Here is a 14929-nt window from a genome sequence, read left to right on the forward strand (position 1 = left end):
AAGGAATGGATCCATACATGGCGGCAGAAAAAGTCACATAAATCTCGAAAAAATAAGACAGGATTTGGGTTCCATGGTGCAGGTACTATGTTCTGGAACATTCAGAAGAAGGGGGTATACCTACCCTGCCCTGGAGTGATGGCAATAACCCCAACTCTATAGTGTACATTGAAAAATGATTGACTGTGGACGAAAAGGCTGTTTATGTGGCTAACGGAATATGTTTGATAATGATGCTATGCAGGTGCTCCCTGCTCAATGTCTGTCTTTATTACATGTTTTAAAATCAATAAAAAAAACATATTTAAAAAAAGTTACCCACAAATGAAAGTGTGTTTCTGTTTTTAGCTGGCTCTAACGTCCACTGCGTTTATAATTGTACAGTGGAGTGAAACAAACTTTAGTTTAATGAAAAATCCTTTTCTTCAGGACGTATCCCAAGAGTTAAAAGAAAGATAAGGTGATACAGTCAAAATGTTTGGATTTTGAAGGTAGCAATTTCCTAAAAGCATTCATCAACCAATGGCAAACTAAGGTTTCTTTTTGGTTCTAGGGTTTAGGGTGTTATGTGGGATTGAGAAGTTTGTGGCTCAAGAACCAAAAATCTCATTATTCAAGAACAGCAAGTCTCATTTCCTTTGTGACAACTCTGATACTGTCATCAGACCAGCTAACATGGGTGGAGCTTTAGTGCTGATTTCAGTTTGTGACAATTGATGGATTACAAAGTGAAGTTTACCACAAACCGACCGACAAGAATAATCTGTTAAAATCTGATAGCCACCACCCATATGGCTTGCGGGTGAATCTTCCCTTTGGACAGTTTTTGAGGATCCAATGCAATTGTTCAGATCAACAGATCTGAGGAGTAGGCAAAAGTTTACACCCAGAAGCTGGACGTATGCAATTACCCTAAAAAGATCATGGAAAAAGGCACAAAGAGAGAACACAATAACGAGAGGGAGACCTTACTCAAAACATACCTCAAACAGTCCACATATAAAATCACATATATGTCACAACATTCTCTCCTGTATCTAATAAAATCCAGAAGATCATTACCAAACACTGGAAGATCCTGAAGATTACGGGACAAACATAGGAGCCCCATTTTTCTCTTAGAAGAAGAGTCAGAATATTTGAGACATATTAGTACACACACCCATGACTAAAACGTCCCACAAGATCAACAGCGACAACATTAATGGGTTCTTCCAGCTTACAGTAGGACAGTTCCCTGGTGCTGGTTGCAATGCACGTCCATTTACCAGGGCTACTAAGACTACTGATTTGTGTTTGAACACACCTTGGGAAAAATGTAGACAAACTAACTGCAACACAGCCAATATAATTTACACAATTACCTGTCCGTGTAACCTTTGTTACCATGGCCTGACATCTAGGACATACGTGAATTTGCCTGCTAGATCAACTGATTAATTGTGTGTGTATCTGCGTGGGGCAGTGAACTCTCTTTTACTTAACACTGCTGGGACAATATTCCCCAATATCTTTCCTCCACCTCATTACAGTGTGACTATAAGGAGCACTGGGTGTCTATACCTCCATGGGTTAAAGAATACCCATCATTAGGGTAAGCAATGGGAATGTTTGAGTATTACACGGGTGGGTGTTTAAAACACTGAGTGCCAAATTTGAAGACCTTGTGCTACACACACACACAAACACACACACACACACACAAACACACATATATTTTTATTGATTTTTTGCTGTGCAGTGCCCACATTCGATCACGAAGCATGCATCTTATTATATAACAATACGTTTGCTAATTGTTTGTCTGTTACATCATAGTCAATTGAAGACATCTGAGTGAAATGAACTCGGAAGGTCTATATGTTTCTCTTAAGTCGGTTTTACAGGAAAATTAAAAAAGGAAGCAGTACTACCTAAGCAAGTATTCAGTGTGTTAGGCACGAACAATCAATGTATGTGTGCATTCACATGTATCTGGGAGCGGCGTGCCCAAGCAGGATCACAATCCAGATGAAAGCCCTGGACCCTAGTTGGGACATCTTTATGGGCTAAAACAATGTGATCTGGGGGACAGAGGCTTGATAATTATCTCCAATGTTCCAATACATTTGTTGTTATTGTCCCACGAGGATCTTTGAATAAACTGACTTGTGTATCTTACGTTAGGGATTTTGAACTTACATTGATGCCCATGCCTCATAGTTTGTGGTAACTACCCACCCATATCTAAGAGTTCACTATCAGCGAGACAGGAAGCTCATTTGCCCCCTTACAAGAGTGTCGGGCAAACGTGACAACTCCGATGATGAACCATGCCACTTAGGTTGGTGGGTGAGGGTTTATCAACTTTTTTTTTAAAGATTCCAGACACTACAATTTATTATTGCCACCTATCAAACTGAGGAAATTATCCTCAGGTACGATTCAGATGATACCTCACCGTGGTAGCCTTGTGATTTTGTTCAGTGCACTGTGTAAACTAGACACCTCCACCACCATCAGCCCTCCAGCACTTTTCTTTCCTTGGAAAGTGTCCTTGAAGGAAGACAAATTCAGACTTCTAACTTCTGCTGGAAGAGGGACTCAGTCAAGAACCCCTGAATCCTGCTGGCACCTGGGAACTGAAACTACTCTCCAAGGATTAGGTCGTTGGCCTCCTCTTTACCTGCTTACGGAACACAAAAACCAGGAAACGTCCTGATTTAAAGAGGTCCCAGCTGACAAAGGAGGACTAGACCCTGAAGGAGACCTGGTAGCAGAGAGACCTCATACCCAGAAGTCTGTTCTGAGGAGTTAGGGGGTGCAGGACTGCCCAAAATAAGTTTTCCCAGCAGACCCAGGTGACAGCTTTTTTAGGCTTTACCAGGTATTACTGCTGGTTTGTTAAAAGGTATGGGAGCAATGTTGCACCACTCACTGAAGAGACCCCAAAGAAACAACCCAAAATGTTTATCTGGACAGAGAAGTGTAAGAAGATCTTTCACACCCCAAAGGAAGTGCTGTGTACTGCGCAAGTCCTAAATGCACCGAGTTCAGCAAAAAGTGTGATGTGCAGGCAGATGGCTTCTGATCATGGCATACGGGCAATGCTTTGACACTTAGTCGATGAAGGAAAGGACCAACCCATAGCATTTGTCAGCAGACTGCTACTACCAAGGGAACAGTAGGGGAGTGTCACTGAGAAGGCCTTTGCAGTGCTCAGCTCCCTGATGAACAGAGGGCTTGCCTATATGGGACTCGTTTCCACCTTCAGACAGACTACTAGTCCTTTAGGCAGTTGTTGAAGGTGAGGGCTGTGGGTAAAACCCAAAACTGTTGAGGTGCTTCATCTCTCTATAAGGTATGGACATTTTCGTGGAACACAGGTCTGGGGCTGGCCACACCAATACTGGTGGTCCTTCCAGGTTTTACCACCTTAATGATAAGGCCAACGACTGTGGGAAGTCCTAACTTGCTTCAGTTGCACACGGCCCATGAGAGAAATTACCCCATTTTTGTCATGATCCCCCAATTTTTGCTTGCCTAGATTTGTTGGCTTTAAAATTGTGTTCACTTTACTACTGATAAATTGTTGTAAAGTGCCTGTGCTTCCCCTCTAAAACATGTATTGTACTTTGGAATTCCCTTATAAACCCTATGGAAAGTGGGGATTTTAAGTGTACTTATGACATGGAAAGTTAAATGCTATATATGAGCTGCAGTGTATATTGACATCACCCACATGTATGACAAAAATGTTTCAGCCAGAAGCCCCACTATGCTCGGACGAGGATACAGTTTAAATGCACTGCAGTGACACACAGCAAATACCTTTGACACAAAGAAAAATCCAATTTTTATATATTCCGAAGTCATACCCAAACTGTGTATTGTAGGCCCACAGGCAGGATGCTAATATATAAGAAGATTTGTCAAAGCCAATATGTCTTGCCCATGCAAGAGCTATTGACTTTTGTCAATGTGTTTTAGCCATGTTATTCACCAGCGTGGCTACTGCTTAGCATGGCTAAATGTTAGTGGCATAGCGGAGGGTGGCGTGGAGTGTCAGAGTTGAATGGCGAGGAGCAGAGTGGCAGAGAGTGTTGTGTATTGGAGTGGGATAGTGTGGAGTTGCATAAAGTGGCATACACTGGAGTGACATAGTGGCATAGAGTGTTGCGGAGTATAATGGCATAGAGAGCAGTGGCATTGATTGCAGTGGCCCTGAATTCTGTGGCTTACCATGCAGTGTCGTAGAATGCAGTGGCGGAAACTAGAATGGTGCATAGTAGAGTGCAGTGGAGCAGAGTGCAGTGGAGCAGAGTGCAGTGGAGCAGAGTGCAGTGGAGCAGAGTGCAGTGGAGCAGAGTGCAGTGGAGCAGAGTGCCACTTTTTGCTTGGCGGTAAGGCACATCCAAATTTGCATGGCGGGAAGGCTGGCTGGGGTCCCATCTGCATCAACTTTTCCCTGTCCCGCCGTCGACAAAGGTTGTGTTTCTTAGCGGAGGAAGCAGTTCGAATGCGGGCTTTCGGCTATGGAACCACCAACATCTACATACGGCGGATAGACCGCCACAGCAGCAGATGGGTTTCAGTCGAAAAGTAGACGACAGGGCCGTTACCTCCAACATTTAAATCAGGACCCTGCTGGGGGATCTTTTGTGTGGTGTTTTCACTGTTTTACTGTTTGCAGTGTTACACAAACAGTTTACACACTGCCACTAAGTTAAGCTTGATTGCTCTGTGCCAAGCTACCAGAGGGTAAACACAGGTTCATTTAGGGTTTGCTTGTGTATTACCCTGACTAGGACTGAGGATGCTGATTGACCAGGGCTTACATCCCAGTCAACCAACAGCCCAATTTTAACAACCTTAATGGTTTTGTGCCCTGCAACCAGAGCAGGAATGGGGTCCTTCCAGATGCAAATCAGATGATCAATGAAGAACAATTACCTTAAAAACATTTAAGCCAAAGTCATCACTAAAGTTAATTTATCATCACAGTTGCAAGACCATTTCTGCAAATACCATATGTTATAAATTGCCACAGGATATACGAGTTAAATGTAACCATTATATTTTGGAGGCTTTAAGACCTGAATGCACCACATCGTCTCCTGTAATACTCTAATTCATAGCACATGCCCTATGCTTTTGCACCGTTCATCCTGTGTCCATCTATGCTACTTGTGGAACAGCTGTATATAACATCAACATCAAACTTTCAAGCGACCTAGGTGTACTACAAAATGCATCTCTAAACTTGTATTTTCTGCATTCAGAAGCTTGCACTGGAACTTATCAATCTTGACCTTTCATAGCATGTCATAAATGAGGTCTTTGAACATGTCATGAGTAATATAATAAATGAGATTACAAGAAGCGCATTGCAGGCAGCAATTTCCAGTTAGCTCAGTAAACTATAAATGTCATTTTTTAAAAGTTTAAAATATGTATTTTGTCACCCATTTATAACCTCCCTCTAATCTTTGATTTTGTTAGTGAGTTTCTAAGTGTTTTCTTTTTTTAAATGTAAAGTAAGGTGTATATATATATTATTTATGTATATGTGCACACACATACCTATTCACAGTGCTTTAAATGGACGTGTAGATGTCTAGTTACTCTCTATCTAGAGTACCTGTTTGCTCCTGAGAAGTTCAGGCACTCTCCCTTTCAAATCAAAGAAGTGCAGGTACTCGGTACAGGACAGTTACCTGTCCATTAAAAGCACTGCACACACACACACACACACACACCTATATTAAGTATAAACCCACATACTTGCTCATACGTACATACATTAAAATGTCTATATACATAAGAGTATAGTAGAAATGTACATGCATGTATATGTATATGTACATGCATGTATATCAATAGCATAGGTTATTTTTTTAAAGCCTTGTCTGTGCTATTGCTATAGATTGTTGTGAGTTTTGTGATCACATGGGAAAGAGCCAAATTTCAACTAGTCTTCTGAAAGTGAAATTGTTCTCTGTAGACATTATTTGTGGAGGCAAACTCCACAGTTCGCTCCTTGCACATAGAAAAATGTGCCACCTATAGTTTTCTCTTGAATTCTGGGATTTTAGGATGGGGATGCCAGTCTACAGTGTAGGTTGCTGTGTTGGATGCATTTTGTGATGTCTTCCTGATGAGAAGTGGTCCATTGCCATTTATAGCCTTGTGGGTGATACAAAGAAGCTTGAAAGGTCATTTTCTGCTAACCAGTAGAGGGCCACCCAGGCAAGGGAAATATGTGTTTTTGGCTTCACATGTAGGAGTAGTATGGCACAAGGTTCTGAATTCTCTGTAATCTTCTCATGGTTGTTAAGGGTGAACCTTGATAAAGACCACTAGCGTAATCTACTTTTGATAGTACAAGAGAGATTGGTACTTGAACCTTGGGGGCGAGTACTATGTGTTGGAAGATGTGTCACAGTGTTTTCATGGTAAGAAAGGTTGATTATGGTAATAATTTAATTTAGATGTTGAAAAGGAAGGGTTTGTTAATCGATCCTTGAGGGTATCTTGGTTTTATGCTGTAGTGTTTTGACTAGAAAGTAGAAGGATGGATTACATGTGTTTTAATGTAGAGGTAAGCTGTGATCCAAGTGACAGCGGTACCTCCTTATGTCAGCTTACTTGAGTCTTAGAATTAATGTGTCATAATAAACAGTGCAGAAGGTAGCTGAAAGGTCCAAAAGAACTAGTGCAGCAATCCTATTCTTCTCTACTGTGCTTTAAAGATTGTCCAAATTGTGCTGATTCAGTGCCTTAACCTGGTTGGAATCTAGTTTGGAAGTTAGAATGTAAAGAGCCATCATTAATGAATTTTGACATCTGGATGAAAGCTGATCTTTCTAAACATTTGCCTAGGTTTGGTCTCATTGCCACTGGTCTGTAACTGCTGGGGTATTGAGGGTTTAGATTTGTTTTTTGAATAATGGACATAGGTATTTGTGTTTTGACCAATGACTCCCAGTCACACAACTTTGCACTTGGCTTAGCTGTCCACCGTCACATTAGTGGTCACCAGTTACAGACTCCATTTTGTATTCAGCTTAGCCTTAGCTTCACTGCCACATTAAAGGATCAAGTAGTTTTCCATACAAAACATGTTATGCAATGTGTTTTCTATTCTACATGTCTGCTTGTTCTTTTCTCACCAAAGTGCTAGGACATAATGTGGAGGAGTCAGTCAGTCAGCAAGATAAGGATGTACTAGAATGATGTTTATAGTACAGCAGGGAACGGCTTAGGTTTGGGAAAGACAACTTGGGAAACTGGACAGTTCCAACCTGTTTCTTTCAACCCTGACCTAGAATAGCCAGCATTTTTTTTTTATACTTCTTACAGAGCGGGAGGGTTTTATTTCTTTCCAGAAAGCGCTTTTTTCGTTTAAGGTATATAAGAGACCTGGGTCGACATTGGGAGAATCAGAGACCTCAATCAGGATTTAAACGTTGAATGCCTGATATATTTCTCGTGAGGATAGAGATCTCTCTTTCATGTTGCGGTCAAACCGGGGTCAACTACTTGCTGGCAGGAGAAAGATGAAGCGCACCAGACAGACCCTATGGTGATGCATTTTTATTAATTATTTGCTTTCCATTGTGTATGAATATACATACATATATCAATATAGGTGTTTGTATCCTTGCATCTATATATTTGCTCTTTATAGATTGAAGATTCTTTGTGCATGGTCTTACTTCATTGGTGCACATTTATAAAATTACACTTTTGGCTATACAGGCCTTCCTTCACGAGCCTTGCAAAAAGATATAATAAATGTCTTCTTCAGATTAAGAGGTGCATTCCAGAGAATCTTTTCGATTCATCTGTGTTTGTGTATTTTGGCTCAGTCAGCAGTAAAGCAAAACAGTATGTTTTCAAAATCTTCTGGAAAAATTCCTACTGTTGAGTTGCTGATCAGTGTTCTGACTGGGATGCCTGCTGAAGTTGTTAGAAGAATATTTCTGAATACGTGTGGAGGACAAATGTCAGAAGGGCAATCTGCTGGCCTGCTAGCTTTGACAAAAAGACATTTGGTTGCTGATATTTTTCTGAAAGAGAGAAGAGGCTGTGTCAAGTTGCCCCTAGAGGGGTTTGTTGGAGGTGAGCTTGTGTTGTTTATTTTTCTGTGTATCCAGTATGAATACAGCATGTCTGCTTCACTCCAATTCCTAAGAAATGCAATGGGTTCCTTTGATGCATTTTCGATTGTGAAATTCTGCAACTATTTTTTTAAATAATTCTTTAGTAGGGCATTTAGTGCCATGGAATCAATTTAGCTTTTGAAAACGATTTTAATGACGACTTGTGCATTCCGTTATGTCTGTGCTGGTTTATTTTGTCTCGAGGGTTGTTTGTTTTGAGCTAGGTCAGTTGAAGCTTTTTAATTTGTTGTTTTATCTTTTTTAAATCTGCAATCATCCAGAGATTATATTTTCTTTGAATATGCTTTGATTAACATATCAAAAGCTTCCTGAAGCCATCCACACATTTTATTTTAACTAAGTTTACAGCCAGATCTGTGATGGAATTACATAGGGTTTTCGGGATCACCAAATTCAGCTTCTTCTAAGGTCAGTATGTAGCTACAGGTAAGCTGAGGTGGCTTTGTGGTGTCTTGTGCTTGAATGCAACCAAGTGGTTGTCTGATCATGTGACTACAGTAGTCCTCTGGAATGCAATTATGACTGGGTTGCTGAATGTGACATCTAAGATGCATTATACAATGTGTGTGGGCTTGAGAATGAGCCGTCATAGGTTAAGTGTGACTAGATCAGCAACGATCGTTCTGGGGTGGGGCACATTAGGTTTGTCAAACCATATGTTTTGGTCACCATGGATGCATAGGTTTTAATATTCGAAATAGCAGGTTTGAAACTGTCTCTAGAAAGGTGCCTGGGAAAGTTCCATTGCTGGGTGGTGCTCAGTAAAGAAAGAGAAAATTACAGGATAAGTTTGGGTTATGTCTGCACCTGGACATGGAGGGCCTCAAACTTGTTAAGGAAATACTCTCAGCTTTGGTGAGAGTTACTGTTTCCCTACATATGACAGCTAACCCACTTCCTCTTTTGCATACGTTATTTTGAATATTTATTTGATTGCATGGTGGAACAGTATCATGCAATATTAGAGCCATGTCTTCCACCAGCCATGATTCAGTTATTAAGAGTAAGTCAGGGTCTGTGTCCATCAATAGGGTGAAGATGTAATACTTGTTTTTGGACATACAACAAGTATTTATTAGCACACAACTTTAAGGGGCTGTTTTGGCAGAGGTGTGATTTTGTGCTGTGGGTGTGTAAATATTGCCCTTGGATGTTGCTAGAAATGTGCTAAGTGGCTGTATTAGTACTAGAAGGACTGAAATTTAGTGGTTTTGAGGTGTTAGCCTTATGCAGTCAACTTCATAGGAATGTTATAAGATCTATGCATGTGTGGTGCTGAAACTGGTTGTATTTGAGGGGATAGGCAGCGTAGTTGTCTTTGAATAACAGCACTGTTGTGTGGTAAAAAAACAAAAAAAAAGAGGATGCAAGTTTATGAAGAGTGGTGTAGAGTGACTTTCTTTTTTGTAAGCCTAAGGTGGAATGGGTATGAGTAAATGGTGGTAGTGAAGCTTGAGAGTCTGGCTTTATGGCTCTAAATTCTGCAATGGAGAGGGGGGGGGGGGGGGGGGGGACAAAAATGTGAATGATATATATATATATATATATATGTCACTGAAAAAACAAAAGGTTACATGGACGTCATAGGTAGGCTATGAATTTACTCATGCAAAACCATAGAAATTCAACTGTTATTGTGGGATTTATTAAGGTGTTTTCTTCTATAGGATAGTCAACTTAAGGATGACAAGGTGGAGATACTGAAGATCTCCTTGAATGGCTTGCTTCACAGTCTTTACCTCTTGGAACCCAAGCAATTGGTTCTTACCATCGGGTGCCCGCCATTAAATTAAAAATGAAGGCTAAAAAATTGATATCAGGTCATACACTGACCACCGAACTGTGCCAAAAGACTAAAGCAAATCCGTTGAGGAATAAAGCTCCCTATTTAGGTATTCTTAAAGGTGAGAGTAAAATAGCAGTCTCTTTCCAAAGTCTGTCCAATGATAAATCCACCATGATAGAAGCTGCACAGTTAATTCCATTGCGGGAGTCGAAGAGAAGTCATCCCTCCTAAAGATCAGGTGGTTCAGGGAGAGATACAACAGCTGTTTCTAACTTGCCCTACTTGCAGAATCAAGTGCCACCTTTGGTCAGATCTGTTCGTTGTTTTTCAGGGGAGCGGACCTTGTTATGCTCATTGTCAAGAGGAAATGATATGATGGTGTTACCCGTTCCCCCGGCCTCTTAGCCCTTACTACATTTGAGCTATACCTTACCTTAGATCACGCCATTTAGACCAGTGTTTCCGGCTTCGACTAGAAGAATGGAGCCACTGTCTGAAATTTCAATGGGGCAGAAACAAGCCAATACCTAGTTTTACAGTCTCAGATCAGGGCAATCTTTATGCTACCTTGGACTTAATTTTGAACCCTCCAGTAAACATTTCAGCAGATTATACATGTTTATCCAGATCTCTGCAGTCTTGAATGTATTTTGGCATCCATATTGTGTTTACTGGAAAAGAATACTGACAGCTCTGACCACGTTTCAGATATTCTATTGGTCTATAAGGAGGGTCCTGACCTAATATTAATTCATAGATACCTCCCTCCGAATGTTTGCAAAGATAAACAACTGAAAGCGTTGGCATTTCTACTAGATAAGATTCCATCGGGATTTCCTTATATGCATATTCTTTTGATGGATAATTTAAACATAAAAATCCCTTCTAAGCAGACAAGGAATGTTACTCAAAGAGACAAAGAAAGTGCACTGAATATTCCCTGTAAGGTTTAGGGGGTCAGAGAGGCGAGGGGGCAGATAGGCAACTGGGGAGCTTTCTGAAGAGCTCCAACATGACAATAATAAATGGTAGGTGTCCTGGGGACCAGCTGGCTCAGACAGTGTTTCATAATGAGAGGGTAACGGTGTGGGTAGTGACCATAAGCCTCTTATTCTCTCTTTGTCCAGGGCAGTTACGCTAAGCCATCAGTGGCCTAATAGTTTGCCCCTGCACTGTAAAAATGACCGTAGAATAGTGTGGTCTACCAAACTAAAATGTCATATTATAAACAGCAGTAAGGAAATGCTCATGTTGTAATCAAGTTTACTCTTACACCACAGTGTTCAGGCCTTTGAAAAATGTATTTCTTCCATAAGGGGTATGGCGGCCGTAGGGCTGAATAGGAGTAGGGTTGGTAAGGACCCTTTGAGTTTTGAGAACACACAGGCCAAAGTAACGCTTAACAAGAAAATACGAGAGGCGTTTAGAGTAGAGCAGGACCAAAGGGACAGTTTGGTAAGACAGCATAGGAAAGCCTTTACGAAAGATATGCGGCAAATCAAGTGGAGGGAAATAGAGAATCTATGGACAAAGGCAACCTTTTCCCTGCGCACTGGTAACCTAAAGGGTTTTTTGTGGATTTCAAATGGCGTTCTCGGACTAGCCACACATATGACAACAACTTCAATTACGGAAGAAACCTGGGTCAGTTACATCTCAGATTTGAGGTCAGGGGGAGGGTTGCAGGTACACAGCTGACAAGTCTGAATGGTAAGGGGGAGAAATGAAGGCATCTCGCTAACTACAGTTAGTGGTGTCGAAGCAGTGATCAAAGACCTGAAAAGTTAAAGGGTGCAAGGGTCAGATGGCATTTCTTCAGGTATTATTAAACTGAATCCCCACCTGTGGGCACAGGCTTAGGTAGCGTTGTTTGAAGAAATAATTGAGGGGCATGATTTGCCGGAAACCTGGAAAGGTAGCATTAGGGTGTCTTTGATTAAAATGGAGGATCGGGACCTCCCCTCTAATTACCGCACAATTACATTGTTGGATTATCTGAGTAACATTTATGCAAGACATTTGCTGGGTATAGTAGAAGACTGGGTGTGCCTAGCTAGAATTCTCCCTTTTACGCAAATGGGCTTTTGGAAAGGGGCAGATGTGTGATGTTAAAGATGTGTGGAAGGTGATGCCCTCAAAAGAAAGCAGCCATTTAACGTGTCGTATATCGACTTGTCAACAGCGTTCGACACTGTAAAATCGATCCCTCCGATTGGAAAAGATGGCAAAATGGAAGTGTCCATCAAATTTTTTGAAGTTGGTAATTAATGAACTGGAGTGGAACTCAGAGGTAATGGGACCCTGTCCATAAAGATAAGTACCACTAATGGGTTGAGGTAAGGGTGTACCCTGGCTCCTCGGTTGTTTTCGATCTATATGGCGGATGCCTTTGGAGCCCTAAATCAGGCCAGGTGTTTTCCCCCTAAGTTAGGGACAGAGCCTATTTCCGTGTTGTTTTATGCGGATGACAGAGTGTTATTAGATCTAATGCCAGTTCGTTTGCAGAGGAAACTTGATGATTTCTCACAATACTGCAAGGGAAACGACTTGAAAATTAATACGGCCAAAAGAAAGATCATGTTTTTTCCAAAAGGTAAGAGGCAGACCTCAGGTTTAGGTGGTGACTGGATGGTGTTCAAGTGGAGGTGGTTACAGAATACATATATCTAGGCCTGTTTTTTTTAGCCACAATTTGGACTTCGGGGCTCATGTCCCATTGCAAGAATCTAGTGCCAAGTTGATTGCTGGTGCACTAAAGCGACTGGATTCTGATCTCAGCCAAAAGTCTGTTGAAGTGCTGAGAGAGGCATACAATGCAAAAATAGTTACTCTTTTGCTCTATGAATGCGAGGTTCTGCTAGAAAACCATGTTCAGCGCTTGCAAATTATAGAAACAACCACTTGGAAAAAATGGTTATGATTGTCCCCAGGCTCTGTGAGAGGTGGCTTCAGGCTAGAGCTGGGCTTTACTAACATTCTTTTTAAATACAGATAGAGGATGGTCAACTATTGGACTGGGCTCTTAAAAGCAGAAGGTTGCTCCGTGCGATATCGCATAAAACTTCATTTACAAGGCAACCACTTAGGCCAATGGGTAAATAACATACAGGTCATCGAGGCTTCCCTTAATTTATCTGCATTGTGTACTCCTTTAAATGTCTCCACGATCCAACAGAAACAAGCACTAAACAGCATAATAAAAGAGTGTCTGCCAAATAGCGACTTTGTTGATGTCCGCAAGAGAATCAACTTGAAGCATCTATGAGAGGCAGATTACAGGGGTCTAATCCAGCCCTCCTTGAAGGATATTAAGAGAAGATCTGTTAGGCGGTGGGCCCTGAAGGTCAGGTCCCCTCTTTTATTATGTGCGGCTGGTTAGGGATCCCTGCCCTTTTTGTAAGGATGCATTGTCACTTTTTCACACTATTGCCTTCTGTGGCTTCTTTGCCAAAATAAAGTGTAGCCTGCTATTACCGTGTTTTAGAAAGCTGCAGGTACGATGTATTAGAGATTTGGTGAGGATAATTCTGCAATGTAATATGTTGGTATGCTTGGCTCTGGCTACATTTTTGTATGTTGTATCAGAAAAGCTAGCTACTATGCCCTTGTTTACAAAATAATGTTATTTGGCCTTTATACAATACTGCCGAATGTGGGCAGGTAAGCACTTTATTCAGTTGCAGATTTGTACACTTTGCGTCTTTTGCACAATTTGCTTCTATAAGTCAAATGTTTAGAATTGTCAAATTTGCTGATGTGGTAATCAACCGGTATTTCTTGGGCTCTGGGAGGGATGGCTCATATAGCCAAGTGGCTGATACCGGGATGAGCTAGGTACAGCAACTGCCTTTTGACGTTTTATGAGTGCTTTCCTTTTTAATTCGAATACTCGTTCACAGCTCCATTAATGAAGGTATGGATCTGTTCGTGAATATTATCTGTTTTATTGATATTTAATTAATGTTTTGACTATTGCATTTGATATTGATATGCTATGAGATGTATGGCCTTATTGGTAAGATAAACTAATAACATATACTGATACTGACTTGGAACTGGGCTAATACTGCCTAGCAGCCCCCACAGAAAAACACTACTATACATACAAGTTAAATTCAAGCAATACAAACAAAATAGGACAAGGCACGACAGGATTGCACAACAGATTTTCGTAACGCCTTACTACAAGAAATCCATAGAGGACACCACTTTCTGGTGAAAACCAGGCTATTACCAAGATAACTACATCACCCCATAACCCGATATAGAACGCGTAAAAGAAAATACTCCTCCTAGTACAATTAATAGTCTAGAGTCCAGAGGCAGCACCACATCTTATTATGTCCAAGTAAAGTTAGGAAGGGCTGACCTATGTCTAGCCTGGGTAGTACAGAGCACTGAAAATTCATATAATATATATATATATATATATATATATATATATATATATATACATATATATATATATATACATATATATATATATATATACATATACTTATATATACACACACACACACACAGACACACACGTTTTTCCTGGACCTCATGGGCAGCCAATTGGGGGTCAGTCAGGCTGCATAATAACTCCCTTATACTGCTTGACCCATTACGCTCACATAAGACAAACACCTACAAGTCAAGCCCAACACCCAGTAGAGAACTAGTCCACAGCAAGCGACGACCTTCCACAAACTGAACAGGCTCTGAATAACTGAAGAAATCTACCACACACTACTGGTCAACAGAGGGCTGATTCAGACCACAACTGCAGGTTAAACTAACTACATACTATGGCCTCTTCTTGCTATCTCACACAGACAATCGTATGGTACGATAGTAACAAAGGCCTTCCCAGCAGGTTACCTCACCATCGGGGCCTCCAGTTTATGTCTTCTAAGCGTCATAAACGTTAAGCTAAAATTATGACTGCACGAAATATCATAAAGGGACATGCAGAGCTGTTCAAATCTGCCAG

General features: G+C 41.0%; 1 protein-coding gene across 3 annotated transcripts in view; it reads right to left on the reverse strand.

Moving 5' to 3' along the window:
* Nucleotides 1-14929, reverse strand: part of PHKB (phosphorylase kinase regulatory subunit beta) — a 1122330-nt gene that overhangs the window by 961864 nt on the left and 145537 nt on the right. The window lies entirely within an intron of this gene.

This window comes from Pleurodeles waltl, chromosome 12 (genome assembly GCF_031143425.1).
Source record: "Pleurodeles waltl isolate 20211129_DDA chromosome 12, aPleWal1.hap1.20221129, whole genome shotgun sequence".
Lineage (NCBI taxonomy): Eukaryota > Metazoa > Chordata > Amphibia > Caudata > Salamandridae > Pleurodeles > Pleurodeles waltl.